Here is a 6,000-nt window from a genome sequence, read left to right as displayed (position 1 = left end):
TCGCCATCGTGGACCGTTTCCTCCAGGTACAAACTTGTTTTAAATGTTTTCTCGTTCATCTTCTGTGAACTAGCAGCTAGCTAACACTCTTCTTCTTATATAGCAGCTAGCTAACACTCTTCTTCTTATATGTGCCGCAGGTCCAGGAGGTGCCTCGTCACCAGCTGGACCTTGTCGGGGTCACTGCCTTGTGGCTGGCGTCAAAGTACGAGGAGAATTGGACTGCAGGCTGCACAGAATTCGCCGACGCCAAGACCACAGGGCAGACGTTCCTCAAGGCAGATATGCTCAACATGGAGCAGCTGATCCTGAGGAGGCTCAATTTTGAGCTGGGACGCCCCACGCCAATGGACTTCCTCGGGAGGGCCGTGAAAGTTGCAAGTGTGAGTATATATATACAGTATTATGCCAACTGCCATAAATCTATATTTTGTCTACTGTCTTCATGCAGTTGATGTCATCAAGGCTATGAAAGTGACTGTCTTCTGTCTGTCTGTCTAGTCCTATTTAGAGACCGAGCAGCTGGCCCAGTACTTCATGGAGGTGACACTGAGCAACTACGACATGGTGCAGTACCGTCCCTCAGAGGTTGGTGCTGCTGCCCTCTGTCTTGCCCAGCTCCTGCTGGATGGACTGTCCTGGGTGAGTTGACTGAAGTCTAAAGGCCTACAGATGGATTCAAAGGTTAACTATAGCAAGTCAACATGAGTTCATCAGGCAAATGACAGTACTCTGATCTCTCTCTCTCTTGTGTTTGCAGTCTTCCCTCCAACAACGCCAGTCCAGGTACAGCGAGGCCCAGCTCAGGCCCATCATGCAGCTCATTGCAAAAAATGTGATGCGGCTGAACGAAGGCACCGCCAAGTACCCGGTGAGTTGGTTTGCCTACAGTGAAGTGTGAATAAGATGAAATGTTGTTTTGAGCAGGACCTACTAACACCTTGTGTTTCCCTCCAGACTGTCAGGATCAAATACAGCTGCACAAAGATCAGCTGCCGTCCTGAACTCCGGTCCGAAACACTGAAGAACATGGCTGCTACTCAAGAACTGTTTGGGGACGGCAGTGACCGCACAGGTAAGAGAGCAGTTGACACAGCTGAGTGAGTGAGTGAGTGAGCGAGCGCACAGTGCACACAGTGGATTGTGAAATTTGCTCGTTTGTTAGCAATTCAAACTCCTGTGAGAAAGCAGATGCTGTTAATGTTTTGGCTCGTGCTGACTCTCTCCTCTCCTCTCCTCTCCTCTCCTCTCCTCTCCTCTCCTCTCCTCTCCTCTCCTCTCCTCTCCTCTCCTCTCCTCTCCTCCCCACCCTTCCCCTCCCCTCTCCTCTCCTCTCCTCTCCTCCTCTCCTCTCCAGGAGTGTCAGGTTTACACAGCGTACGCCCCACCCGCCCAGACATCGCACAGTTCAAACAAGGGGTGAAGACTGTGGCGGCCAAGATGGCCGTTGTTCAAACAAGGGCTGAAGACCGTGGCGTGCAAGATGGCCGTTCTCACCAAAGGTGTCACGAATACAATCCAGGTGAGAGAGGGGCGGAATATGTGTCATCCTCAAGCTTAAAGTATAATAATATTAATGCTTTAACAACAACCCCAATGTTCAAACTAACTTGGATAACAAACTAATTCCGTTTTAACATGGGGCTTGTTTGCACTTGACAGCCATGAACATAATATTTAAGGGTCCTGATCACCCTATGGGGTTTATTTCATGATAATGACCGGCTCCCTGTACATTCTACCGCTTATTACACGGCTACGTACTAAAGAAAGCTACGGTAACACTTTTTGCCACCGGGTGTCGCGAATGAGCTAAATTTACCGGACTTCTTTCTGCAGATTGATATGACTGGACTTGGTCCTCCAGTCTTTCAGAACGGCGTGCATAGCAACGGTCTGTTATACCTAGCAGCGGTAGACCGTAGAATGCTGTGATTGACCAATCAGAAAAGAGTATTCAACAAAGCCATGTAATAAAATATATTATAAAACGGCTCTCTCAAATCAAGCAATCTGATTGGTTCACAGCCATTGTATAAATCCAGTAACCCACTCCAATAACCCATGGCCATGGGTTATTGAGTTGCCATGGCAACTCTCTTACTAAAAGGCTTTGGTTACCTCAAATGACAATGTAGAAAAAACAAATGGCGGAGACAGCTGTCAGATCCTTGTGAATCGATCTTCGCTTATAACTTTACTAATACTTCGCAGAAAATTATGTTTTGTACAAGAATAGACGTGGGCTAATGTCTTCTTTGCAAAAAAAAGGCTGTTAACCCCGCATTTAACCCCGCATTTAACCCCGTAACGTTAGTTGGTGTCGGGCTTTGCAGAAAAGCTCTCAGCTTCTCAGCAAGCGCTGAGAATGCAGCGCTGCGCTCGAGCTGCGTGTCGGGCTTTCCAGAAAGCTCTCAGCTTCTCAGCAAGCGCCAGGATTGGCCAATGTCAACTTCAGTCTCCAGAACGATCCAATCAAATCACCCGCACGTTCTTGCGGTCCCGCCTTACAGTAGTGTTTCAACTGACTCTATCAGAATGACATGCCAGTCGGACTTATAGTATTATTATTATTATTATATTATCATACTTGGAAACCGTTTTATAAAAGCAATATAGCACTCGAGCAGCATGTGTTGTGGCATATATCTTTGTGGCTATATATTTGCCACAACACACTGGCTCTTATGCTATATTGCTTAAATAACCCCCATGTTAAAACTAAGTAGAATATTGCTTTAAAGGGGAAGTGATACAGCATCTGCCATTACTGTATGAACCTCTACATGCAAATAATGTCTGTTTTCTCTTTGTCCAGGATCACTACCCCGCGACCCCCGGAGACGAGGTTTAACCAGTGCCAGGCCTCTGAAGGTAATGGTAAGACGGGCCGACCTCCACTAACTTCGGTCCCTGCCCCCCCCAGCTCCACAGCCACAGTCCTTGTCACCTCCCCACCCCAAACTGACTCATCACTAACCCCGCCCCCCAGCAGCACCATCAGAGTCCAGCCCAAGCAGCACCTTCCCCCAAGCTCCCCGGAGAGCCAGGACCTGGCAGCCGAATATCTGCAGCACAACAGCAGCACGGCCCTGCTCTTCCTCTTCCTCCTGTTCTTCCTCCTCTTCCTGGCCGCGCTGGCCTACAACTGCTACATGCAGTACCTCCCGGCACCCTGCCTGCCTGCGGCTGCGGGCCGCTCTCCTGGGCACTCACAAGAAGAACCCCGTTCGGCCCTGAGTACCGGGCCTGCGAGGCGGGCCTCTGCTGTGACAGAGAAACTGGACCTGACGGAGCGGCACCCCGACCCAGAATGGCAGCCAAGTCGCCCCAAACTCAGCTCCGGGCGCTGAGACAGACCCTTCCCGAGCTCGCGCCCGACGCCCCCGCACTTCCTGCCGAAGACTCCTCCTCCGCCCCCGAGCCCGCCCCTGTTGTTGCCTCAGACTGAGACAGTGAATGGCACGTTTCACCTAATGTGAGGAGCCCGCGGGCGACCAGGCGGGCGACGAGTCGACCTCCAAAAAGAAAAAGGAGTTCTGCACTCCTTCCTTCATAAAGAAGAACAAGGAAAAGACAGACTAGATCGGGCCAATAACGGATGGGTCCTCACGGCTGGCTTCTGCCTCTTTTCACTTTGCTGTTTGTCTGCGACCATTGCACCGTTTGAGCAAAGCCACACTTCGTACACACATTTCTGCTTTTCCTTGTTTTGACATCATTCGTCTCTGCTCATTAATTAACCTGTTGTTCTTTGTTAGCGTGTGCCAATTTTGTATATAGTTTAAAAAGGCTCAACTGCTTGAAGGTTTTTAATGAATCGTTGCTTTTAGTTGTGAGCGAGTGATGCATTCTGTCTCCTCCGGTCCATCGGAGTGGCTTTCTTCTACGCATGTCTACTACTTAAGGTTCCCTCACACACCTGATGTGAGCTTTGGGCTTTTATTGCTCTCGTTTATTTTTATTTTATTTTTAAGAATATTACTCAAACTGATGTCACCACTAGAATGTTTTGGGATTGTATCGAAAACATGTCGAAGTGTCTTTTAAAAACAAGGAATGCAAAAACAGTAGCTTGTATCCTCTCATTTAACCGGTGGTCAATTTTGACAGTGACAGTGACAGTGACAGTTACACTGCATAGTTATGCAGTGTAAGTACACATTAGCACAGGCGAGTAGAACCACAGTAGGGCGATCTTCAGTGGAGGGAAAATACTGTTTAAGTCCATATTCATGTGTCCAAAATCCATTCTTTGTTGCAATTATTATTATAATTGGAACTCACAATCCTCCACCCACAAATTAAGGAAATAACACTGGATACTGTAGTCACGCTGTTTTAGTGCTTTGAGCTTTATGAGATTATTTGAACCTTTCACACAGTGGAATCATAACAAGTAGCACTCTGACTGGTGCTTCAACACCAGGCCCAACATCACTAGGTGCGTGTTGGTACTTCCACAAGTGATACTCTATGTATAGTCTGCTAGTGGATTCAGGTGTTGAGGACAGTTGGTAGCCTCTGATATCTTGCTCAGTGAAGGAATGTATAAAAGAAAAGATTCTCCATTTTAATTTTCTTTGGCGTTTGCTCCCTAGTTTCTCTCCATCTCAGTGAAAGGCAGAAAGCCGTGACAAATGTCTTATCTTATAATAATTGGCTTTGTTTGCGGATAATGAAATATAGTTTTATTCAGCTTTTTCTCACGGTGTGGATGGAGCCATTGTTACTGTCTGTGAGAGAGCACTGTGAACCACCGCCTTTTAAAAAACCACATGGGAACTGCATCTAGATGTCATGGCGTATCATTTTGCATCATATTGAGTAGATACAGTTGTTACAAAACATGTGAATGATATGATCACTACTATGATGCTGCATGTCAGAGCCCCTCAGCCTGGACTCTCCTGTGTAAAACGCCACTTCAAAACAAATCCACTTCTCAATGAGTATCTGTTGCTTTCCGGTTTGCGGTCGAGACACTGTGGACATTGGGGACGCAATTCTGTTTTGAATGGCATTGATGTGTGATCAATGATGTGCTTGCAAATATAGCAACAGTTCACACAGTGACCTGAACGGGCGCCACTGCCTGAGACAGAGAATGGCACGTTTCACCTAATGTGAGATGCCTGACAAACCCCCGGCCTCTGTTAACGCCACAACAAGTGGCTTATTTTACAATAGGTGAAGGACTGCATGGCGTTAAAATGCATAGAGCTTGTTCCGTCGACTTAACGGCCTCTTTCAATTTTGTTATATTGTATATATTGTGTATTGTATATAGTCATGGTTTTCATTTGAGTCTGATTATTTCTTTGTTCCCATTTAAATGTGTCATTATACTGTACCATCTACAGACTTAATACCACCACCTCTTTTTCTCTCATGGTCTTTTTCAACCATGAATAAAAAAACTCTACCTTGGAAACCATTTGTGTCTGAATTGTGTCTGATTGTAGCTCACTCAGGTAGATGGTGTGTTTACAGTTACAGACCATGTTGAATATAGGCTGCTTGGTGGTGGGATTGTGAATTTGTGGAACAATGCCGCCCCCATCTGGCGGAGTCAGGCTACTCGGCTCCGCCACTTGTAAGAAAATAGAGGTCCAGGAACGAGTCCGGAAATCATCGATGCAGCCCTGGTTCTTCACAGTTTTCGCCTATGGGAGTTTTGAATGGGTTTTTGGCGCGATGCTTCTAATAATCTCTCTGGACAACGCTGGCTTAATCTAACGCGAACCAGTGTTTAGTAACATCATCTTCACACATGAAGACCACTTTTATGAGTTTTGAAGCTTTTATGTGCCGTTAAAAGGGTGGCTAGCTAGCAAACGGCTAAATGAGACTACAATGTCGACGCGGATATTATACGTCATCACGAGTGAAAGCGGAAATTCTTTCTCTCGCGCCTTCGCGTGGACGCCTATGCGACACTGTGTGTGTAGTTCTGGATTAGTTTAGCACGAGCTTTTTACCTCTAGGGCTCGCATTTAC

This window comes from Poromitra crassiceps, assembly GCF_964638095.1.
Source record: "Poromitra crassiceps genome assembly, chromosome: 28".
NCBI lineage: Eukaryota > Metazoa > Chordata > Actinopteri > Beryciformes > Melamphaidae > Poromitra > Poromitra crassiceps.
This window is presented reverse-complemented; position numbering follows the sequence as displayed.